Raw genomic sequence first — 26,303 nt, 5'->3', positions numbered from 1 at the left:
CTCCCTCTGTAAATTGTGAATGTGATTGGTTCTCCCTGATTGGCATATTTGATTTTCTAGTAGGCCATTAGTAAAGGGCACTAAGTGTGCCAGGGCTGGTAAATCAAATGCTACTAGTGGGCCTGCAGCACTGGTTGTGCTACCCACACAAGTAGCCCTTAAAAGGTGTCTCAGGCCTGCCACCGCAGTGCCTGCACGCAGTTTGTTAACTGCCATGTCCACTTGGCAAGTACACCCACTTGCTAGGCCCTAACCTTCACTTTTCTTACATATCGGACACCCCTATGGAAGTCCCAGGGTACCCCCTGGGCAGGGTGCAGTGTTTGTGAAAGGTAGGACATGTACTGATGTATGTAACATGTCCTGATAGTGAATTACTGCCAATTTAATTTTCCACTGTTGCAAGGCTACCTGTTCCCATACGACAGAATGGGGAGTTTGTTTATAACATCTTATACACATAACCGCCCCTGGAAACAAGGTAGGAAATAAAAGTTTAGTATGCCTGAGCTCAGAATGTTAAGATGTATCTTTTAGTAAGGGTGATTGTAACATTCTGTGTTTGAAAATACCACTTTTAGTAAGTAGGTATTTTCTTGTTCAACCTTCTAGTGTGCCTCTGCTGAGATGTGGATTGCCTGTCTGGGTATTGGAGCATTAGGGGCTGTGGAGGATTAGTGGCTCCAGAGAGCCTGATGAGTCAGGGCTGGGCTGAATTGACCTGGGCTGCAGTTAGACTTGGGGGAGGAGATTTCCTTTCACCTGAATGGTCCTGGCCTGCCTTCCACAATGCTGTCTCCACCTCCTGCCAGGAAGCTGCACCAGAGAAGACAGAACAGGTTTTGGCTGGGTACAGGGCTTCTCTGCCACCGGAGAACAAAGGATTTTGTAGTATAAATATTGGGGCCCAAACCCCAGAACTTTAGATCATTCCTGGAATTTAAGAGGACCCTTTGTCAAGGAGAAGAGCTGGAGAAACTGAGGAGAAGTACTGCCCTTGATGTGTGTCTGGAGTTGGCCTGCAGTTGCTGTTTTTGCCAAGGACCGGAAAAGGACTTTGCTGTGTCCTGTGTCCTCTGCTTGAAGAAGATCTCCAAGGGCCTGTGTGTGCTGGCATCCTGTTCTGCAGGCTCAGGGACACAAATACTTGACCCCCAGCTTCCCTGAATTCTGCTGGTGTGAGTTCTGACCTGCCTAGAGGGGTTTGTGCCAGTTGTAGGCCTCTGGAGGTTGTTGCTGCTGTTTGGGAGCTAGAAGAAAGAAGAAATGTAAAGAACTGGTAAAATTGACGCATCGCTCTTCTTGCGGTTGTTTCCTCAACGCATCTCCACATTGCGAGAATAATTTCCACGCACCGCTGGGCCGCTGCGAAAATCATCGCAGCGCCTGTCGCTGCTGCAAGAATCGATGCATCGGTGGATTACAGCTGAAGAGGATCGATGCAATGCCGCTCAACTCCGCTGCATCGATCACTGACGCATCCCGAGGATCCACGCATCGTATTTGCGGGGCACGCTTTCCCTTCGCATCACCTGCGAACCGGAATGAACAATCGACACATCATTCCCCAAACGGGCTATTTGGCTTAGGTACTTTTGACTCATCTACAAGTACTTTGGTGAAAGTCATGCAACCATAGATTTCTATGGTACAAGTTTTTGAAACCTTTCGAAAGTCAAATTTTTAACTGTGTATGTTGGTTTTTTGTTGTTTTGGTCTTGTTTAGATAAGGATACTTTATTTTTCTAAACTAGTGTGGTATCCATTTGTGGTGTTTTTAGTGTTACTGAGAGTGTTGGTACAAATACTTTACACATTGCCTTTGGGATAAGCCTGTCTGCTCGTGCCAAGCTACCAAGGGGGTGAGCAGGGGTTATCTAGAGTGTGTATTCCCCTTACCCTGACTAGAAGCAAGGGTACCTATTTGGACATCAGGAACTACCTCTGCAAACTAGAGACTCCCATTTCTAACACCGGCCATAGCACACATCTACATGGTTGCAGCAGACCCAAGCATGTTAGTGGAATTCCTCAAAAAATAATTCTGGCTGTGTGGTTAATGTGAAATTGTGGCATGGAAACCATTTAAAGGTGGTGGTGAGCTGCAGACTGATAGAGAAAGTTTAAACGACCCTATCTAGAACACTAACTGCCACCAACTGAGATTGGTAGCATTATTAAGCACACAAAAGGTGATTGAACGCATGCTTTTAAATGACATTTTTCACCCACTCTAGATGTGTCACTTTAGACATAGTCCTGCCTTATGTAAATAAGTACTAAACCTGCTCCTCACGGATGAATAGTCTGGATACAGGAGCAGCTCCTCCACTAAGGTGGAGGAATGTCGCCCCAATGCTCTGTGAGCAGGAAAAAAGGAGAAATAAAACGATAATAACGCATTGTTATTATCATTTTAGGTTTCTGTCCTTGCTCAGCTGGTTGGGGGCAGGGCTGGCCTGTGTCAGAGGAACAGGGGGAGGAGTGGTGGCACTCTGTAAGTGCACATGATTGTTTGGCCGGCCCTCTTGGGATGGCCAAACATTCATACACACTATGCATGTTCTCCACCCTGGCTGTATTTCACCTTGGGTGGAGAACATGCCCAGGCTCCCATCCCTCTCTGAGCGCTGAACCACAGCACTCAGACTAATCGCAGCACTGCTATCAGCAGCGTCATGATTGGTGAGGGGAGTCTGGAAGACTGGGTGCTTCCTGTTCCTGCTTTCTGCCTTGGAGACCTGGAAGCTGTTAAAGGACTGAAAGGCAGTGGCACACAGTTAATTGTTTTTTTTTTCTTTTCATTCCCTCCCATGTGACCCTGTCTCCATCCGCAACCTTCCCCCCCCTCACCGCTGTTTATCACTAGCCCGAGTAATTAACTTCAGCAATCTTTTATATTCCAGTTGCACATATAATTCCTAGAATGGTCTTCTAATGTCTAAAAGCACTTTTCTTTACTCCCATCCTAAAAATATGTTGTGTTTACCACATCTAGAGTTCATCTTCACAGGTCCTTAAATCTTTTTGATTTGCTCTATTCATTCAATGGTCAACAAATTATAGTCAAGGGTTAAAAATCCCCCAGTAATTATTAATAATAAGTGGAAAAGACGAAAACCTGCAGCTCTAAAAAAGTCTAATTATTGTCTCTTAGTAGGATTTGAGTCGATACTACCAAGTTATAAACGCTGACCATCACGCTGGTTTCTTTTAGAACATCGCTGTCTGAAAGATAGTGTAGTGGCCGATGTCCAAGCAATTTTTTCCTAGTGGCTAGGGAATTTTTCACTCGCATTTTCATTGAGTGAACAGTGCCACGTTTGATCTTCGGACAATGTTAATTGGATTCTAATACTGTTCTGCTGAGTGAATTTTTCACTCCTCGGTAATTGCACATTCTGGTGGAAACATTTCTAGCCACCACTACAAAGAATGCAATTGGCACGTTGAGATGGTAACAAAACATCGTAGATCTGGATGTAATCCAAGACTTGCTGTACCTTTTTCATACTTTAATTGCTTTAATGTTATAACATTATAACTTTGAGCCAAAATAAAGTGTGTTTACTGTTTTCTGGCTTTCTTTGAAGACACATTTTCGGTTTCTCCTGGGAGACGAAACAATAGCCCTTGAAATTCGATAAACAATTGACTTTAAAAAGAGGAGAGTACAAATTGGTGCTTTTGTCAAGGGACATGTTAGTTCTACTGTCTAATCTACTCTATGTAAGGCAAAATAGATTACGTTAAAATGCTGATTTGAAAAAAAGGCTACACTAAAGAAAAAAAAACAATGTCAAATAATTATTGATGTGTGACAGGCATCTCGTAAATAATACTTCTTAATTTACCAATGGCATCATAAGTCAAATTTCATAGCTGATTGGCACGTGTGCAAAAAGGCTGTCACCAGGATCAAACAATTATATTTAGCCTTCATATACTAGCTGACATCGCCATTTTGGAATCCTTGTGACTGACAAGGTGTCCTATTTTTCTTGCACGAGTGACTGCACCGAAGTTACTCATTCCGCATAGAAAATTGTCTTGATCAAACAAATAACTTCTACATGGCAGTTGTTCATCATGATGAAGGTGAATATAAAAAGGCACCTGCCTGTTAATATTTACTGTCAAACTCCAGACGTTTACCCCATTACAGAAGAGGTGGGAAGAGGACACAAGTGGCACCCATATTTCATTGTCCTTTTTTAGGCTCAGATGTACATGCATTTTAATTTCTGGCGGAGTGAATGCACTCTTATCGCAGAAGACCGTGCGTGCAGTTTGTTTTCGCTCTAAAGTGCTAATTTTTAAGCATGTTGTTTTTACCTGCCAGTCTTCTCTATTTGTTGGCAGAGGCAACAAAAGAGCGTAATGTTCAGGCATATTGTAGTCTGTGCATGGGATTGGCTGATTTCACCTTGTTTAAAGCTGCGCAGCCTTTGTTCTTGATTATAGTTGTGCGCCAGGTCGTGCAGGGAGACATGGTTGCACGGTAGTCGAGGCTACCCATAACCCTGAAATTATCACATGCACACTGTGTCGCTGTGTACGGGAGAAGACCTCAAGCTGGTCGAACACCCCTTTATTTATCTCCTCTGGTTGAGCCTGCCAGGAGGAGTGATACATGGTGCAACATTGTAGTGCAGTGTCCGGTGGCTCACTACATCACTCCTTTTCTTTAGCTGCTTACTCTCCAATCATCCGTTGCTCCTGAGGAATGAACCATACAAAGTCTCGGAATCGTTTGCTGGGAGCAGGATTTGCCCAGAGACCATATGTCTGGCTCCAGGAGTTGGAACTTAGTCCTGCCCCGGCCAGGCTGAGAGAGATGCCCTTCTGTGGATCTGGTGCGACAGAGCCTCAGTTGGAACCACTCCATCTACTCTTGTTGGCATGTGACATTCTCGGCCTGCCGCAGGAGAGGGCACAGGATCAGTGGCAATGTCATCTTCCGTTTCTGCATCTGCATCTCACTCCTGACCCGATGGGGGTCCGATCACCTTTTTGAACCAGGAAATATTTCTAGTTACCACTCAAACTCCCCTCCTGACGGAGATCATAGTTGTGTGCGTGGCGATGAACTCCCATACCACGGGCTCATAGGCCATCTGGAACTTCAACCCGGGTGCCTGTCCTTGATGACAGCATAGTCACCCGGGCACAACAAGGAGACCTGGGCTCTCCGAGCGAGGCTTGCTTTTTGGTTAGTGGCCTTTCTCCTGGCTTGGGTGGCCTCCTGCTGGGTACCAGGGGGATCATCAGGATATTGTCCCACGGGGCACTTTGAAAGAGCAGACGAGAGGGGGCACAGTGAGTGATACTGTGTAGGGTCTGGCAGTAGGCATTTAAAAACTAGTAGAGGCATAACCATGTGTCTCCTTCATTTTCTACCCCAATCCTCAACACCCAATTAAGGGTCTGCATGAAGCGCTCCCACCACACCATTGGCCTGCAGCCATTGCGGTGTGATCTTCCGGTGTTGAATAGCTTGTGTCACCAGATAGTCCTGGAACTCTCGACCCTGGAACGGGGGTCCATTCTCACACTTGATTTTATCGGGGAAGCCCATCATTTGGAATATTCTGTCAAGGACAGCCTTAGCATGAGGAAAGGCTGTGGATGAGACGACTCCTCCAATAGAAAACTTGGAATGTGAGTCTATCTTGACTAGGGTGCTGCTGCTGTCGGGGAAACACCCGAAGTCGATGCTGACCTTCGACCATTATTCGTCATAAGGCTCTTTTGTGAGGATTAGTGCTGGGGTTGGATCGCTCCAGGTAATCGTGCAGGAGTGGAACTGGCGAATCATCTCCTCTACTAAGGTGTCTATTCTGGGTAACCACACTGTTGACAGACAGGTCGCTCCCCACGCCGCGCAGCTCCACCTGACTGTGCCCGTGTCTGAGTCCCAGCTGCTGCTGTAGTTCGAGGCCCGCCTCCACCCACAGGCTACCACCTGCGCCTCATCCCTGGTGGCCAGTGGTAGGCCTCTGGTTTGTTTTCCCTGGTTTACTGTGTTTATCTTTGCCTTCTGTAAAACTGTATTTTGTGCTTTTTCTCTGCCTTCTGTAACCGTATTTTGTGCAGTTGTGCCAGTTTTGCCATCTGTTCCTGGCCGGTCCCGCTTCTCGCCGCTGCGTCCCCTGTGGCCCCGCCCCCCCCGCTCACCCATTTGCTGATCCCCCCTCCCAGCTCCTCCTCCCTCCAACCTCCCCTCTGATGGCGGCCGCTGCACAGCAGTGAGAGCGACCCTTGACCCTGTTGCCAGGCAGGTCGCTCCCCATGCCGAGCAGCTCCACCTGACTGTGCCCGTGTCTGAGTCCCAGCTGTTGATGTAGTTTGAGGCCCGCCTCCACCCCCAGGCTACCACCAGCACCTCATCCCTGGTGGCCAGTGGCAGGCCTCTAGTTTGTTTTTCCTAGTTTGCTGTGTTTTTCTTTGCCTTCTGTAAAACTGTATTTTGTGCTTTTTCTCTGCCTTCTGTAACTGTTTTTTGTGCTGTTGTGCCCGTTTTGCCTTCTGTTCCTCGCCGGTCCCGCTTCCCGCCACTGCGTCCCCTATGGCCCCGCCCCCCGCTCGCCCATTCACCGACCCCCCAGCTCCTCCTCACTCCCACCTCCCCTATTATGGCGGCCGCAGCACGGCAGTGAGAGCGACCGTTGACCCTGTTGCCAGGCAGGTTGCTCCCCACGCCGAGCAGCTCTACCTGACTGTGCCCGTGTCTTAGTCCCAGCTGCTGCTGTAGTTCGAAGCCTGCCTCCACCCACAGGCTACCACCTGCACCTCATCCCTGGTGGGCAGTGGTACGCCACTGGTTTGTTTTGCCTGGTTTACTGTGTTTTTCTTTGCCTTCAGTAAAAATGTATTGTGTGCTTTTTCTCTGCCTTCTGTAACTGTATTTTGCACTGTTGTGCCCGTTTTGCCTTCTGTTCCTCACCGGTCCCGCTTCCCGCCGTTGCGTCCTCTCTGGCCCCGCCCCCCCGCTCGCCCATTCGCCGATCCCCCCTCCCAGCTCCTCCTCCCTCCAACCTCCCCTCTGATGGCGGCAGCTGCGCAGCAGTAAGAGCGACCCTTGACCCTGTTGCCAGGCAGGTCGCTCCCCACGCCGAGCAGCTCCACCTGACTGTGCCCGTGTCTGAGTCCCAGCTGCTGCTGTAGTTTGAGGCCCGCCTCCACCGGCAGGCTTCCACCAGCGCCTCATCCCTGGTGGCCAGTGGTAGGCCTCTGGTTTGTTTTGCCTGGTTTACTGTGTTTTTCTTTGCCTTCTGTAAAACTGTATTTTGTGCTTTTTCTCTGCCTTCTGTAACTGTATTTTGTGCTGTTGTGCCCGTTTTGCCTTCTCTTCCTCGCCGGTCCCGCTTCCCACCACTGTGTCCCCTACGGCCCGCCCCCCGCTCGCTCATTCACCGATCCCCCCTCCCTGCTCCTCCTCCCTCCCACCTCCCCTATTATGGCGGCCGCAGCACGGCAGTGAGAGCGACCCTTGACCCTGTTGCCAGGCAGGTCGCTCCCCCGGCCTCGCAGCTCCACCTGACTGTGCCCTTGTCTGAGTCCCAGCTGCTGCTGTAGTTCGAGGCCCGCCTCCACCCGCAGGCTACCACCTGCACCTAATCCCTGGTGGCCAGTGGTAGGCCTTTGCTTTGTTTTGCCTGGTTTACTGTGTTTTTCTTTGCCTTCTGTCCGGGATCCGCAGCAACTTCAGCACTGAAACCGCCCTCATCGCCGCCACCAATGACACCAGGACCCTACTAGACAACTGAGATACAGTGGCCCTCATCCTCCTGGACCTGTCAGCCGCATTCGACACGGTCTGCCACCACACACTATGATCACACCTCCACATTGCTGGGATCCAAGGGAAGGTCCTGGACTGGACCACATCCTTCATCTCTGGCAGAACACAGATTGTCCGCTCCCCCCCTTCCGTTCCGATGCCACTGAGATCATCTGCGCTGTACCCCAGGGCTCATCCCTCAGCCCAATGCAGTTCAACATCTACATAGCACCCCCCACCCATGTCGCCGACAGCACGACCTCAACATCATCTCCTACGCTGATGACACCCAGTTGATCCTCTCCCTCACCAAAGACCCTCACACTGCCAAAACCAACCTCCTCGAAGGAATGAAGGCCGTCGCCGAATGGATGAGTAACAGCCAACTGAAGCTGAACTCGGACAAAACGGAGGTCCTCATCCTCGCATCCACCCCTTCGGCCTGGGATGACTCATGGTGGCCGACCGCAGTAGGAACAGCCCCAAAACCCACTGACCATGCACGCCACCTCAGGGTCATCCTCGACTCCACCCTCTCCATGGCTAAGCAGATCAACGCCCTCTCCTCCTCCTGTTTCAACACCCTCCGTATGCTCCGCAGGATCTACAAGTGGATCCCCACCAATACGGGAAGAACGGTCACCCAGGCCCTCGTCAGCAGCACGTTGGACTACGGAAATGCACTCTATGCTGTTGCTTCGGCCAAACTCCTGAGATGGCTGCAACGTATCCAGAACGCCTCTGCACCTCTAATCTTTGACATCCCCCAACGCAGCCAAATCACACCCCACCTGAGAGACCGGCACTGGCTCCCCGTCAACAAGAGGATAACCATCAAGCTCCTCACCCACGCACACAAAGCACTCCACAACAACAGGCCAGCGTACCTCAACAGGCGACTCAGCTTCTACACCCCCACCCACCAGCTCCGCTCCGCCGGCCTCACCCTCACCGCAGTCCCCTGCATGTAAAGGGTGACGTCCTGCAGCAGATCTTTCTCCTACCTCGCCACCAAGTCCTGGAACACCCCCCCACCCACCTACGGCAGACCCAAGACCTACTTACTTTCAGAAGACTCCTCAAGACCTGGCTCTTCGAGCAGTAGTAGTACTCTCCCAGCGCCTTGAGACCCTCACGGTTAAGTAGTGCGCTTTACAAATTATATGATTGATTGATTGATTGATTTACTGCAGAGGCAGGCCTTCATCTTGGCTACTCCTTGGTGCCCACCATGGGCAAGACTAACAAGCTGATTCTGGAGCTTGCTTACAATCACAATTGCTTGGCCTCGTAGTACCACCCCGTGAATACCTTCACTGAGCTCACTGCAAACTCTCCACAGTTGTTGTCTCATAACTTCGTCTTCTGCGTTCACCGAGTGTGCGTCATCCAGAAAATGTTGCCACCTCCTGTGAGTCAGCGCTTCCTTGACCGTTGCCAGATTTTCATCTTCGGTGGCCGCTGCCCCAATCTCCTCCAGCGTCGTCGATTTGGAGCATGCCTCTTGGATGACCATCTTCAAAAACTCCTCAGTGTGTTCCTCCTCCACACGCAGATATGGTGTGTCTGTCGCAATGGTGTGGCATGACAAATAGTCGGTGGGGTTGCTGGCACCTGGACAAAACAGTATGCCTGGAGTTTTAGAGTCCACCTTTCTATCCTGGGGGGGCTGCCGTGTGGTTCCTGAGAAGAGGTTAATCATTAGTTTGTGGTCAGTCACCACCCAGAACTCATGCCCATAGAGGTAGAGGTAGACGTGCTGGCATGCACATTTGATGGCAAGGGCCTCTATCTCATTTTGGGCATACCTCGTCTCTGTCTCTGAAAGTGCTCAGCTGGCGTATGCCACCTGTGCCCAGACCTTACTTGCACTCTCTTGGAGGAGGAAAGCTTCGAGGCCAACAGGACTTGCAGGAGGAAAGTACGCCATTACAGTCTTGTCCATCAGCACATTTTTTATTGCATGAAAGGATAGTTTAGCTTTCGCAGTCCAGTCCCAGGGCGCACAGTTTTTCATGAGAGCTCACAGAGGTTCAGACAGCGAAGCGAGGTTTGGTATGAACCTGCCACAGTACGTGGGCATCCCCAGAAAACTGCAGAATTGTGTTGGGGTGGTGGGAATTTGTGCAGCCTGGATGGCGATGGCTTTCTTTGGGTCTACTTGGAGTCCATCGCGGGAGAAGATGTATCCTAAGACATCAAACATCTCTTGGTAGAACAAGCTCTTTGCTTTGTTGAGGGGGAGGCCACTAGTTGCCAAACACTGGAGTGTGTTTCTCGGGTGCACATGATGTTTCACTAGACTGCTTGAGAATATCAGGGTGTAGTCACTGAGATTTATAACTCCCTGCAGCCCGACAAGGTCTCTTGGAATGCATTTTGAAAGACTTCCACAGCCGTCAACACCCCGAAGCTTAGCCTCTTGTATCTTCTCAAACCCACATGAGTCGAGAAGGTGATGATGTACCTACCTCGGGTGTGAATTTGAGCTGGTGGTATCCTGCGTTTAGGTCAAGTTTAAAAAACCACTTTGCCCCATTGTGGTCCGCCAAAATGTCATCCATGGTGGGCGTGAGATGGCGCTCGCTCTTCACCACCTGGTTGTCGAGGTGCATGTCGACACAGAGCCTGATGGCTCCTGGCTGCTTGGGCTTTGGGCTGAGTTGGGCATGTGACCCTTTTGATGACACTCAGCTCCTCCATCTTCCTTAACTCTTCTTACACCTACAGACGCAAATGGAAGGGCACCCTCCTGTGCCTGGAAACATCCCTAACTACATGGTGATAACCCCGCACTGCTATTACAACGCTGCTATTACAACGCAAGTCGTTACAACGACTTGCGATGGAGGGTGCTGTAGGATAGGGAATAGTTTAATTTTCTATCCAACACCTTCCCTACTGTCAACGTGGGCTGGAGTTGGAATAGAAAATTAAACTATTCCACTATCCAGCTCCCCCCAACGCAAGTCGTTGTAACGACTTGCGTTGTAAAAACTGCGTTGTAATGGCGTGCGGGGTAAAAGCCCGTGTTGTAATGCCGTACAACCCCTGTGCCTCAGCGCTGTCGGACAGTTTGAGGAGTCAATGTCCAGCTTGAAATGTTTGTCCTTGAGCTTCCCGAGACCCTAGAACAGCTGTGTAAATTCATGTGGGTTGAGGTCCGCATGGAAATCAAGAATTTGGGTGGTGAAAAATACTAGCTCCAGGTCCTCTGACATGTGGCAGCTGAGGAGAGTGCTTTTCTTTCCATCGGTCATATAGAACTTTGCTTGGATAACATGTTTCTCTCTGGCCACTTCTATCTCGATCACTCCTCACAGAGGGAGTGGCTCTGTCCCGCCGTAGGTATGGATCTTTGCATTGGTGGGCAAGAGGGGTGTGAGATGTTCTTACTGCTCAGAATCCATGACAGTCAAGGACACCACAGTCTTGATGATCACCTTGACAGATGGAGCCAGCCACAAGGACTGAAAACATGGGAGACAGTCGCCAATGCCAATCAGTGCTGCTGGCGAAGGATACCACAAACACATTGTCATTCTCCCCTTCCATGTCAAACCCCAGGCCTTGTGAGGTGATGTCTTCCAATTCCAGCGTGTCATTGAGTGACAGCTGCTCGATGTTGGCTAGCATTCCACACGGCCTGTTGAAGGTAGCTCTTGATCTCCCACAGACCTTTGCGAAATGGTCTGCAAGAATGTTTCTCTTTTTGCATAGCAGAGGCTGGCTGGTGGGTGCTCGGTGCCACAGTTTCCTCAGGGTCCACCCATGGGAATCTTTGGGGCAAAACCTGCTAGGTTCGGGTACCTTTCTTCCTTGACTTGAGTAGGTCGATGGATCCCAGGTATGGTTGTGTGCCTGTTAAGGGCAGCTTCCATGTCTACAGCCAGTGAGTTTGATAGTTCCTGGCACCTTGCACTTAAGGATGTCATCGAGTGACATTCTTGGCTGTCTGAGGATCAGCCGGCGCAACAACACTGACCGGCACCCTTGAATGAGCTGGGCCGGTATTTCTTCTCGCAGATTGTGAAATCTGCATGTGCTTGCAAGCTTTCTCAGACAGGCATAGAAGACATCCATAGATTCAGATTGCTTGGCCTGGTGCAGCTTGAAACTCTCGAAATCGGGGTTGATTTGGTGGTCGACATGCCGATTTAGTGCCGCCACAGCAGCATCAAAGTCATTATCGTCCCCAGTGTCTGGGAGTATCCCAAACAGATCATACAGTTCCTCACTGCCGTAGTGCATGAGCAGCGACCTCTTGACAGCTCCATTTATCTCTCTTATGCCTCTGCAATAGTGGTTTAGATGTTGAATCCATGAACTCCAGTGGGGGGTGCCATCGCAAGGTCGGTGAGCTCACTGAACGGCGGGAGGGGCACCACTGCTGCATGGCTTTTGGACTGTGATGGTAGTGCAGCATTTGCTGGCAGTCACACAGTACAGGCTTGGGCTGGTGTACCCATGCATGCTTTTCTTTTTTTTTAGACTGGTGAGCAGAAGGGCTATGCCTAGGAGTTAGTATGGGATGTGCACAGGCTTTTCCCCAGCTCTACTTGCTGCAACAGCTACTCTCTTTTGGGTGGGGTGGTGGGGGCCTTGACTGTGCCCTACTAAAAGAATATGTATTTCTTTTTTTTAATAGCTATGAGTTATCATGTAATGACCTGTGTTACTTGTACGTGGTGCATTGCTAATGCGTGGTTTGGCCTCATACTGCAGCCACAACTATGTCTTCCTTTGTTTCTTCTTACAATGTAATATTTTTTGGTTCTTTGCATGTGGCATGTTGCTAGTAGTGTGAACTGTTCACTTATGCCCCCCGATGATGCTCCTGCCCACGGTAGGCACTCGATGTGTAGGTCAGTGCATGGCCATACTTACCGGGGGGCAGGGACACCTTTGGGCTGTATTCAGGAGACAGGCTGCCTGTGGGGGGGCTGAGGCTCTTGCTTTCAGCTCGTGCTCAGCAGGAGGGTAGAGCTACTTCAGCCAATGCGCTGGATGTAGGTTGGCTGCAGCGCACCCACCTGGGAGGATCGCTGGTGACCAGCTTGTGTCAGCGGAGCGCCTCCAGGGACACCGCTGATGCAGGCAGGAGCCACAGTCGCTGTATGTAGGTTGACTGCAGCGCACCCACCTGGAAGTATCGCTGGTGACCAGCTTTTGTCAGCGGAGCACCTCCAGGGACACCGCTGATGCATGCAGGAGCCACAGCCAGGAGCACGTTGATCAGCTGCACAGCGGGGAGGCCAGGAACGTCAGCTCAGCCCTTCGCCGGAGAGGTGCTTCGCTGATGTTGAGGAGGGACTCTTCGCAGCCAGACCGGGTAAGTGACTCAAACCATGGAGGGCACAGGTAAGTATGCCAGGTCGTGTGGGAGTCCTGGTCACATGGTAGTTGAGGCCTACCCGGTAACCCAGAAATTATCACATGCACACTGTGTCACTGTGTATGGGCGAAGACTATGAGCGGTCGTACGCCCCTTTTTTATCAACTCTGGGTGAGCCCGCCCAGAGGAGTGATACAGGGTGCAACATTGTAAGGCAGTGGCTGGGCGGCTCACCACACTGTTAATCAGATGGAAGCCATTTTTAGATTATTTGTGACCACCTCAAACACAGGAAGTGACTACACATGCAACCCCTCCATTTGGCTCAAGGATGCTGGGCTATCACTTCTCTGTGCACGAGACTGGGCATCAACTGTTTGCAGTTTGCCTGACCATGACAGCAAACTTTTTTGTGATGTTCATCCGTTGGCAGCCATCTTTGGAATTTGCCTGCCAATCTTGCAGCAGGTTAATAGTTAGCAAGTTATTACTCAGCTGGTTTTTATCACATGAATTTGCTTTGTTTGCCCAAAGTTGGCAGGTTATGCCCAACGTGGGCCCCTTGCTCACTTGGCCACTGACTGATGACGGCTGATTAGCCAGAAACCAGTCCCAAGATGCTTGTTTCCGGTCCAGGGAAGACATGGCTTTGCAGTTCGGGCTGGACTGTTCCCATGAGGCACAGGGTCAGACTGATTTGCATATGGCCATGCCTGAACTGGAGTGGCGAGGTGAGCTAAAGAATGATGATGGATTAAACCCGAGTCAGTTGACTGGGCGTGAGTGTGTGCACTGTTCAACACTCCGTCCATCATCCCCTTTGATTTTGCTTTGTTCGCCCTAAGTTGGCGGGGTATGCCCAGACGTGGGTCCCTTACTCACTTTGCCACTGGATTCAAGCTAGCCTGGCTGATGACGGCTGATTGGCCAGAAACCGTTCACAGGATGCTTGTTTCCAGTCCAGGTAAGACATGGTGTGGCAGTTCGAGCTGGACTGTTCCCATGAGGCACAGGGATAGACTGATTTGCATATAGCCATGTCTGAACTGGGGTGGTGGAGTGAGCTAAAGAATGATGATGGATTAAACCCAGATCAGTTGACTGGGGGTGAGTGCTTCAATGTTCAACACTCCGTCCAAAGTGGGTGGAGGGGTAGCCACAATCATCTATGAAGACCACAAATTCACATCCATGTTCTCCCTAAATCTCCCTGCTGCAGATAATATGGTTATCAAGCTTGACTCTAGCTCTGGACCACTCATCTGTGTCCTGATATACAGGCCCACATATGCCTCTATTTCCCCTCTCACTGAGCAAACAATTGGCTAATCTCACCACGGATTATGCCAACATTTTGTTAATAGGTGACCTAAACTACTGGTGCAACAACGAACACGGTGGGCCCCGCTCCACTGAATTGACTGAATTACGAACAAACCTAAACTTCATCCACCACATATCCTCAGCCACACACATTAAAGAACATATACTGGACCAGTTCTGGACCATCAACCTCATGGTGTCCACACCCACAATCCTCCTATGTATTTGGTATGACCATCATCTAATAAAATTAATGGCTACAATTCCTAGCAGCAGTAAGACCCCCATGGTCAAGGGGGGCATGATCAGTAAATGGAGGGCCCTCCACAAACAGGAATTTCAGGGCAGTCTGGCTGACACAAACCCTGCCTTTGATACCAATGTGAACCTCTTTGAAGCTAACTTCTCAGCCTGGCTAATAGCGGCTAGCGACAAACACGCCCCATTTACAAAACTCAAATGAGCCCGCCGCTCTGATGTTCAGAAATGGTTATCTCCTGAACTAAGAGCTCAAAAATTGAATCTCTGCCAGAAATAAAGGAAATGTAGACTTAACTACACCCCTGAAGGTAAACATCCCTACCTGAACCCCCGCAAAAGATATAAAAAAGCCATGATGTCAGCCATGGCTGCCCATTTTTCTGCAAGAATCATACACTCTAATAATAGATCTAAGGACATCTTTGCTATCGTTAACAAATTATCCAATGCAGAGAGAATCTTACCTAAACCCACACCTACCCAAGACTTGTGCGACTCCCTCAATAACTACTTCTTGGAAAAAATCTCCAACGTTAAAGCCAGTATCCCTAACTCCAGTCCCAGGGAGGCTCCTCCCACTATGTTAGCAAATCTTCTCACCTTAGACAACTTTGCCGCCCTCTATGTCCAGTACTTGCTGTCCAGGGTAAAATCTGGCTCCCCCATGGACTGCTGTCCACCTCATATCCTATAAGACACCCTTTCTGCCCTACCTCATTCAGCCATGACCCTGCAGAACGAATCACTCTCCCAGGGCAGGGTTCAAAAAGCATTCAAGGATGCAGTGGTGGTCCCCCTTCTTAAGAAACTGGGAGCTGACCCCCAAAACGTATCTAACTATCGGCCCATCTTTCTTCTCCCCTACTTGGCCAAGGTTCTTGAAGCCCTTCTGGCGAAGGGCCTGTCCAATTTTTTGGAACAGTTTGAATATCTTGACCCTCACCAGGCTAGTTTTCGCCATGCTCACTCTACGGAGACAGTGATCCTAGCTGTACTGGATGCCTTACGAGAAAAAGCCGATAAAGGCGCCCCCCAGGATCTGGTTCTTTTAGACCTCTCGGCCACTTTTGACATGGTCGACCATGTCATCTTAATGGACCGTGTCAGACAGGCGGGCATCCAGAGCCCAGCCGTCAGCTGGATCAGGTCCTTCCTCAAGGACCGCACCCAAGCGGTACGCTTAGCCCTATTCACTGCACCTAAGTTAACCACCACGTGTGGGGTCCCTCAGGGATCTTCACTGTTCCCCCATCTGTTTAATCAGTATCTCCTACCCCTGATTCAGTCCCTGAAAGAATGGAAGGCCATTACCTTCAACTATGCGGACGACTTATATCTAATCTTTACCATAGATAACTCTCCCGAATCAGTCCTGGATTTCCAGGCTACCATGCTCCATATCCGCCATTGGATGGACCAAAACCATTCAAAACTGAATCCAGGCAAGAAGGAGCTAATCCTGACTGGGCACAGTCAGACCTTCTGGGGATCACACGTCTGGCTGACGAAACTCGCCCCCCCCAAACCTTCCACCTCCGTCAAGCCTAGAGGTAACCATTAATAACGACTTAACACTAAAAACACAAGTAGGCACAGTGGGCGCTACCTGCCTCTTCCAGTTACGTAAGATCGGGAAGATCAGCTGTATGCTCACTCACACAGCACTGATTCAAGTCGTGATAGCCGTGGCACTATCACTTCTGGATTATGCCAACTCAATATACCTTGGCCTACCACTCTTCTTAATCAAACGGCTTCAGCTGGTTCAGAACCAAGCAGCAAGATTGATCCATCAGCAACCCAGATGGCAATCCGCCAGACCCTTGTTAAAAAGCCCCAAATTGATCAAACGCCTCTTACATAGATACACTCCCTCCCGCGACCTCCGTTCTGCCCACCACCAACTCTTGACGACCCCTACCTTCATGCTAAAACATCAGGGAGGTTGCAGGTTTGCTGCCTTGGCCCCCAGACTGTGGAATTACTTTCCACTAGAGATTTGATCATGTACTAACCTGCTGAGTTTCAGACAAATGCTCAAAAGATGGCTGTTTATGCAGGCCCACACATAACTCCACCCATTGGTCCCAGCACACGCTAGAGCCAGCGCCATGAAGCCTTCTTGTGTACGTTCCCTATATAAGAAATTGTTAACATAACATAACATCATCCCCTTTGGTTTTTCTTTTATCACATGAACCTTAAGTTTGAAAATTGGCCTTAGTTTCTTCTCAACTCAGACAAACAACAGGTTGCTTATATCATCCCAGGTGCCTCCAACCTACTTTGTTTATATAGTACATCAGCTATCAGACATTTTGAAATCAGCCTAACTAAGGGCCAGATGTAGGTAGCCAAATACCGGTCGGTAACGGCAGAATTCGGCCGTTACCGACCGGTATTTGGCTTTTGAGATGTAGGGGGCAGGAAACAGGCCATTTCGGTAATTTTACCGAATCGGAAAATATACCGGTCGGTAAATTTACCGACCGGTATTTTTACAGGATCGGTAAAATTGAGATGTAGGTGGGACTCTTCTGAGTCCCACAAGCCCTACAAATTCGGTATTTTACCATCAAATTCAATTTGATGGTAAAATACCGATTCAGGTGTGCATGCACACCTGTGCCATATGACAGGCAGACCTGCCCTTAGGGCAGGTATGCCTGCCACATGGCCCCCGAACCTTTTTTGGGGGTGCTAGAGGGTGTCAAAGTGACACCCCCTGCACCCTTGTCAAAATCGGTATTTACCGATTCGGTAAATACCGACTTTTAAAGATTCGGTAAATCCACATCTGGATTTACCTACATCTTGGTACTTCTATTTTACCGATTCATAAATACCGAATCGGTAAAATTCGGTATTTATGAGTCTGTAAAATAGCATTACCTACATCTGGCCCTAATTCCTTTATTTAAGTGTGCTGGTAGTCAATTAATTATTTTCAGCCTGGGCAGGAACCCGCGTTTTTCCAGCTTGTCTGGCAGCTCCATTTGTTTTTGGATTCTGCATAGCCTTTTTGAACCACATTTTATGACTCATCGAATCGCAACTGCATCTGGCGACTGGGTTTTGTTGACCCCTAGGTGTCTTTTTTTTTTTTTTTTTTTTTTCCTCATCTTGCGATATCTGTATGAATACGGAGTATCAGGTATCTACCTCTGGTCACTTTTCCGACACTGCCCCACGATCTCTCTTGTCTGGGGAGTTTTTATCACCCTCTTGTTGGTATGATTTTGAGGAGTTTCCTTTACCCCTTACATACCATTGCCTCTGATTTGGAGCGGGGGGAGCTAGTCAGCTTGACTACTCAACAAGTACCATACTTGTTCACCAGAAGGTGTATCGCATTAATCATAGGACTTACATTTAGATCTATTTAGGGTTTAGGAAGCTCTCGAAACTTTCCCAGAACTTAAATCTCTTACTTGCGTTTCCTGTCCTGTCAAGTTTGTTAATTCTTATGGCCGAGTTCAACCAGTCTGCATGGGTTGGGCTAGAAGACCCTATCCATTTAATACAAATTTCCCTCCTAGCAAGAACTATTAATACAAAAAGGAGATTTTCTTGCCCTTTAGTAAGCCCCTCTTCATTTCCTTGATCTACAATCCCAAAAAGGGTAAGAGTTGTACTTACAGTTAGTTGCTTGGAGAAGATAATGCTCACGGTCTTACCAACTTGGTCCCAAAATTCTTTCAGTTGGGGGCAGCTTTTGAACATGTGGATGTCGTCTGCTCTTTCTTCTCCACACTTTGGGCATTTTTTTATTCCTGCGTTCTTAAACTTGGAGAGCTTTCTTGGTGTCCAATATGCGCGATGAATGGTATACATGTGGTTCCTTTTCAAGGCCGTGGATTTTAGAGTTGACCAACATTTCGCCACGGATTTTTCCCAAATTAAATCTAGATCTGCTATTAGTAAGTCTTTCCCCCAAATTTGTGTTTCTATGTTGGGGTATGAGTCGTTGGCCATTATCAGAGCACAGTACCATTTCGCTACTTCTTTTGGTATTCGTGTTGTTTTGACCATTTCCTTTTCCACTTTTTCGTTGATGTTATTAACACTGGGTAGAGTCTTAGACCAGCTTAGAATTTGGTAGTACTTGAATTTAGATAGTGTATTGCTTGTCAGCTCTTGAAGCTCTGACCATGTTTTCAGGTTTGATCCATTTAGTATTTGCCCCCAATATTTTACATTAGCTCTTTTTAATGGGGAAGCAAGTATGTCTTTGAAGCATTCTGGGGTTCCTGGCGAGTCCCAAATGGGGGCCCATTTGTTGTAATACGGTATTTTCAGGATTCCTCTGATTTGTGTCCACATCTTTGCTGCGTCCCTTAGTGTCTTAAGTTTTATTTTTTTGAAGTATTTGGGGTGTCCAAACTTAAACAGTACATGGTCATCTGATTTTGTGATTGCTTGTAAATGCTTTGGGTAATTTTTGTGACTTTTTAGTAGTGCTCTAATGTTCTTGAATTGAAAAGCTCTGCAATACTCCACCAGGTCCGGGCTAGCTAGTCCTCCATCTTTCTTCCCCCTCCTAATTTTTTTCCAAGCATTCCTCGTGCTTTTTGCTGCCCATATGAAGCTTGTGATGTCTCTCTGTGCTTGTGCTAGCTCCTTTTTTCCAAAATCTGGCGGTATTGCATTGAATAGGAATGTGAACTTTGGTAAGATGGTCATCTTGACTATGTTTGACCTCCCTATCAAACTGAGTGGTAAAGAGGCCCAAGCCTTGAGTAGTTTCCTTCTGTCTCCAGCTACCTTGTTTAGATTGCGTTGTGGTATCTTTCCTATGTCGTGATTTACTAAGATTCCTAGATATCTGATTTCGTTTTTTATATTGTGACATTGAAAGTGAGTATTCCATGTCATGATCTCTGTTTTTGTTTGATTTACAAGGTATCCTGAAACTTTCCCAAATGTTTCTATAGTTTTTCCAATTGTGTCCTTGGCTCTTAGATAGTCGTCCGTAAAGATCATTAAGTCATCCGCATATAGTGCGATTTTCTTCTCCCATGTATGATGTTTAAATGGAGTAATTTTATTGTTATTTCTTAACTTGTTCGCTAGCGGTTCAATGTATAAGTTGAAAAGTAAAGGTGAAAGCGGACAACCTTGCCTCGTTCCTCTGCTTATCTTTATGTTTTCTGTGAGGCTACCATTTATTAGGACCTTAGATCTTGGATCCTTGTATATTTGGTTTACCATGTGTGAAATTTGATCCTATGTTATTTTTGACCATAACTTTCTCAAGGAAGGCCCAATTGACCCCATCGAAAGCCTTTGCGGCATCTACGGTAAGTATGGTGAGAGGAGTTTTCTCATGTGTTGCGATATCTATTGCAGTTAATAATTCTTGTGTGACTTCATGTAGATTCCTCCCTTTGATGAACCCTTTTTGGTCCTGGTGCAGCAGTTTTGGCAATACTTTCCCTAACTGAGCTGCCATTATTTTGGTAAAAATGTTATAGTCTGCGTTGAGCAGTGATATCGGAAGATACGACTCGCATCTGGCAGGGTTCTTTCCGGGTTTCAGGATGATTGTAATTATGGCATCATTCCAGGAATCTGGTATTGCTTTATGTTGTTTAAAAATTATAATGATTAGTTTGGTCAAGTGAGGAAGTATAGAATCTTTTATTGCCATATATAGTTCGTTAGGTAGCGCATCGGGCCCCGCTGCCTTTCCTTTTTCCATGCTCTTAATGGCGTCCGCCACTTCGCCTTCGAGGACTTCATTATTTAGAACTTCTCTTTCATTTTCCGTTAGTTTTAGAAGTGCAACATCTTCTAAGTAGGAATTGATCATTTGATCTTGTGGATTTGTATCTTCCGTATAAAGCTCTTTAAAAAATTTCCAGAATTCTTGCCTGATGATATTTTCGTCAGTGTTTTGAACCGTTTGATCATCCTGAATTATGCTTCTCACTTTGTTTCTGGCCAAGTCAGTTTTGAGTTTCCATGCCAGCCACTTTCCACATCCTTCACCATATTCGTGCTTTGCTAGCTTGCTGGCGTCCCATTTTTTTCTCAATCTTTCTTCCAAGATGTACTCAATTTTCTCTTTTTGCTGCTGTTTTTTTTGGGATAATTCTTGCTTCCTAGCCTCTTCTTGTTCCATAGAAATGGCGATATCTAGAGAATCAATGTTCTTTTCCAAATCTGAGATCTCTTGTTTTAAATGCTTATTTTTACGAGCCCCTAGACTCAGAAGTTTACCCATTATAACAGCTTTAAAAGTGTCCCAAGTTGTTTGTTCTGTGGTACCTGAGGCGTTTAATTCAAAGAAGTTATTTGTTTCGACTTCCAGTTCCCTTATTAGCTGTTCATCTTGTAGCAAGGCTCTCTCGACTGTAAATCTTCTTTCCGTTACTTTTACCGTGACTTGCATATCTAGTTGCACAGCCGAGTGATCTGACAAATGAGCTGGTAAGTGAGATATCTTTTCCACGTTCTTTGTTAATTCATTGCTGACCAAAAAGTAGTCAATCCTAGATTTATGGCCCAGCTTTTTGTTATGCAGGGTGAAAGGGTGCGTTTTATCTCCTTTTGTTTTCCAGATGTCTACTAGGTCAAGATCTCTTTTGTAGATCCCAATCCATTCTCTCATTTCTTTCAAATTGGTCTGTCTTCCCGGTGGTGATCTGTCTAGTTTTAGGTCCATCACTAGATTGAAATCACCTCCCATTATTATGGGAGAAGTGGCTAGTAGTAACTGCGAGTATAGTTTTCGCAAGGGATCGGCATCGTCAAGGTTGGGCCCGTAGTAACCCGCGACGGTAAGGGGAGAATTTCCTATTTTGACGCTAGCTATGGCCCATCTGCCTTTACTGTCTACTTCTGAGGAAATTACAGTCGCTTTTAAAGATTTTTTAAAAATTATCACAATTCCCTTGATATTGCATTGTTGTGTAGTGCATACATGGGAGTCTACCCACCATAAGTTCTTAATTATTTGGTCCCATTCGTCTTTTAAAAGATGAGTCTCTTGCAATATTATTATTTCACTTTTTTCAGTTCTGATATATTCCAAGATTTTATTTCTCCTACTTTTTGTCCTCAGGCCATTTACGTTCCAAGATAAAATTGTTACGCCTCTACTTGTACTCCCCATTTGTTATTTATTTTTATTTTTTTCATTTGTTGCGTTTTTTTGCGATTTTTTGCGAGATATAACTCCAATTTGTTTTCTTTTCCTAATTTTTCGCAGATGAGGTATTTTTTGTTTTTTTTCCCTATTTTGCTCCCCACCCTTTTTCTTGTGATTTTATGTTTTCTTGATTGTGCTATAGAATTACCCTCCCCGGGGAAGCCTCCCTCTTCTTTCCCTTCGGTTATCTTCATAACCCTTTTAGCTCCCGTTCCCGTGATTTTTGCCTATGTACAATTAAAAGGATTTATTTGGTTGTTAACACCTTCATGTTTGTTTTATACTTTTGCACCTGAATATGTTTGATTTACGTATTTTCTTCCATTTTGTGGTATGTTTTTTACTTAAGTTCCCTCAGTTCAGGGGTTCCTCTGAGTGTACTTGATCCTTCATTTGCTCTATCAGGGCTTTCACCTCTTCTGGATCTCTTATGTTTCGCATTTTATTCCGCCACATGATGCGTAATGATGGTGGGAATTTCATCTGCACCGTAGCACCTAGTTGTTGCAGTTCTGACATTAAGTTTCCCAGTTCCCATTGCCTGGTCTGGGAGGCCTTTGACATGTCAGATCTTATTTTAAAAGTCCAACTGTCCTTGTTGTAAGTTCCTTTTTTCAGAGCATCTCCCAGGATCCTGTCCTTCAGCGTATACGTTTTGAAGTTAACTAAGATCTTCCTAGGGGTTTTTCTTTCTTTGCTCTTTCCAAAAGGGTCTCTATGCACTCTTTGTATATCTTCTTCCAGTACTTCTTTATCCGCCCATGAGAAATGTTCTGCCAAAAGTGCCACTACAAATGTTTTAATGTCCTTGCCCTCTTGGTTCTCCGGCACATTTAGAACCCTGATGTTGTTTTTTCTTGCCTGATTCTCCAAGGATTCCATTTTTTCGTTCATGATTTTGTTTTCTAACCTTAGGGAGCTTATTGCCTTCCTATTTTTTCAACCTTTTTGTCTAAGACAACAACTTCGCTCTCCACTGCCGTGACTCTGTCTCCTAACGCGTTTAACTTGTTATCTAATTTTTCGCATACCTCCTGAATTTTATTTTGCTTCGCTTCTGAAATGGAGAATTTCTCTTTCATTTCTGACCATATCTTCTCCAGGAGTTCGTCTGTATGTTTTTTTTAAGTTTCCTTGTGACTCTCTAAAGAACCAGTATCGTCCTCTTCTTTGTCTTCTTCAGTTATATGTACTGCTGCACCAGCGGGCTCAGTACCTCCCTCCGCCATATGTACTTCCTGGGCTTCAGCGCCTTCTACTGCTCTGCTTCCCTTGCTGGTTTTCCAGATATCTTCCAAGCTCTTTGTTTCTGATAGATTCTTTTTCTTATTTCTGGGTTTTCCCCTTCTCTTTAAATTGCCTGAGCCTATTTTTCCGACTTGGGGGGGGGGGGTGTCTGCAGGTTTCCTTTTTTCAAAGAGAGATTGTCTAGTAGTTTGATATCCTCCTCTTTTTCTCCCCTCAGAGATTCTAGAGCAGACTATGATTTTATCGAAGCTTGAAGCTCAGACTTCGACCCCTGCTGCTGAATTTTGAAGTAAGTTCTTAATGAGGGAGTGATTTTTATTTTTAATCTTTGTGAGGAGGCCAACTTATCTTTCTCTTTCTCTGAGGTGATCTTGAGATCTTTTGGTATGGTTTTTTGTCTTTTTCTACTCACTCTCGGTGAAATACCCTTTGGAAATTGCTCTTGGCTTAAGAAATTTCTATTGCGCAAACTGTAGAAGGATTTTACTTGTTTATCTTGATTTCCTGATTGCTGAGGTTCTAGTGATTCTTTAACTCCCACTCGATTTTTTCTTACCGAGGTCTCCTCTGAGTTTTGATATGCCTCCTCCTTGTCCTCCTGTGCTGGTTTTGTAGATTTGCTCATAGGCAGGTAGTTTACAGATATCTTTTGTTTCATAATATCAGTATGGAAGGATAAAGCAGTATGCTGACTGTTGAAATTGCTGCAATTAGTGTTTTTGCATTTAGTGTTTTGTGGCGTTATACAAAAAACCTTGTTTGATGTCCAAAACCTCTCTATTTGCCTGATTTTGTTTACTTCCCTTATTTTTCTTCTGTGAGAGGCTGCAGTTTTGTGTCTTTTTATTTTCCAGTCCCCTGTTGTCTTCTCGTTTGCCTGCCGGCGCTGTGATGTAACCTTAGCACTCTCTATGCTTTCTCCGGTTGAGGCAATATTCGCTCCATTCGCTTCACTGACAGCCTCGGAGATCTGAGAGCGTTCCCCTCTGACTCTCCCGCTCGTGCCCCGGAACTGATAGCTCAGTCTTCCGGAGGCACGGCGGCAGCGCGACTTTGCCTCTGCTGCAGCGTCCCACCGATGCAACTGCTTCACCGCTCCGGCGTGATTCTCCAACTCAAACCCCCCCGGTCCGCAGCTCTCACCCACGTCCGTGAACGTCACCCGGAGCTTCAAACAGCGGAGCTCACACAGGACGATCGAGGCTTCCTCACTACCTCTACGTGGTGGGCACAGGACTTCCCTCGTTGTCCCGCAGCCAGACGTGGGAAAGAGGAGACCAAGGGAACACACCATTCCCGGAGAAATTCTTACGCAAGGTAGGGAGATTATTGCCTTTGATATCACTCTCGTGGTGCTCTGTCCATTTTTTCCGTTTGCAGGTGCTCACCAACCACTACATTCTGTTCAATCACGGGCGCTCTGGGAGCTCTCCGACTGAGCTTCCTACTCAGCCGCCATCTTCCCCCCGACCCCTAGGTCTCTTTACATTATCTTGGGAGTAGGGACATCTGTGAATCGGGGCTGCTCTTGGTAATTGTGCAGCCCCAGTTTTATATTTAGACAGCCTTGCTATTCTAAGTTAGGAAATCATGCTTGAACCGGGGAACCATTATTAGAAAAAATAAATCAATTCAGAGTCCAAACAAAGACATTTAGTGCGAAAATGTTCATCACCAGCTATTGCTGGAATATATCGCCTCGCTAACGCTGTATTAGCAACAATTAGTGCTATGGTGATATATATTCCAGTGATAGTGGGGGGGAAGGGGTAACATCGCGACAAAACCGGCTATGTTGCACGGGGAAGGGGAAACCTTGCTGATACGACCCTGAGGTCATATCAGCATAATCCACCCCCCCATGTTAGGTATTGCTAAGTTATGAAATAAGCAGGTGTTAAAAAACCGGCGATGACCCCGGTTAGCGCAACTTTTTACTTTGCTAACCGGGGCCAGGGCCTCCTTGCTAATAGGCAATAGGCATGTTATCGGCTGTTTATCAGGTCTGTTGGTCGGGAACTCCTACTTTGCATGTCATTAGCGATAAATATCGCTGACATGCAAAGCGGCACCCAAACCGGTCGCTTTCGTCAGACAGCTGTCGCTAACTGCTGTTAGTGATAGCTTGCTGATAGGGTGATAAAAAAATCGATAGGGCCCTTGGTAATATGCCCCTTAGTTCCTGCGAACAATAGACAACACATAAAATATCAAATGATCATTGATCCCTGGCAAAGAACATAATTATATTGGATCTCACAGATTTTCTGAGAGTGATAGCCTTTTGAATAAATGTGATGACAAATATAAGTATTTCCCATAAATATATTTAAATCAAAGTACACAATCCATGAGATGGAAACAAATAATAACATATTAATATTGCCGAATTAATTGTTTAAGGAGGTGGCTCTGAAATGATGCTCCAAATTATGCAAAGCAGAAAAATTAAGTGAAAGGGGTTGTCTAAATATACATCTATGGATCGGAGTTAAGCGAAAATATTCCTAAAGTTGGCTCCTATCACATCCACCATAATCCTTTAATTAAATATTAAATCTTTCCAAAAGAAAATGTATGGATCTTTTATTACTGCACTGGTAAATGTGCTCACTGCACAAATTAATTAGAAATCATGTGGGGTCCAGGTTGGTGGTATAAGAGATAATCTCAGTTATTACTATATTTCATTATGATTTTCTATAGTGGAAGCCAGAGCATTTTTCCCCTGCCAGTTCGGTTCACTGATGTTATTAAGGTCCACAAAAAAAAGACAAGAGGCCTCTATGATTTGCTGTGATTGATTGTTCAGATGTATTTGTAGTCTATAAAATAAAAATAATGCAGTTGATCCAATTCTCCTTAAGATCCATCAAGCACATGGGTCATCTCAGATCATTTCCATTTGAGCCCTTACAGTTTGTTTTCCACACAGGCATGGTACAGAGTGTTAAGCCCATCGCATTTCCTTAATCTGATTATATCTGCCAAATTTGCTTTGACGATGTGGTCCTATATGCCAAAACTGCATGTCCAGGTCTTTTGTATCTGTTCCTGATAAACTTGCTGTTTTCATAGTGGAGAACTGCGCTCATTCCCCAACATTAAGCATAGAATTAAATCTGTTTCCATTTTAGGAATTGTCAGAGGGTATCTCACCTGTGCTACATGTGAAATTTTTAACATGTAGTTTTCTTGTG

The sequence above is a fragment of the Lissotriton helveticus genome, chromosome 8 (assembly GCF_964261635.1).
Source record: "Lissotriton helveticus chromosome 8, aLisHel1.1, whole genome shotgun sequence".
Taxonomy (NCBI): Eukaryota; Metazoa; Chordata; class Amphibia; order Caudata; family Salamandridae; genus Lissotriton; species Lissotriton helveticus.
The sequence above is the reverse complement of the archived record's forward strand: the minus strand, read 5'-3'. Positions refer to the sequence as shown.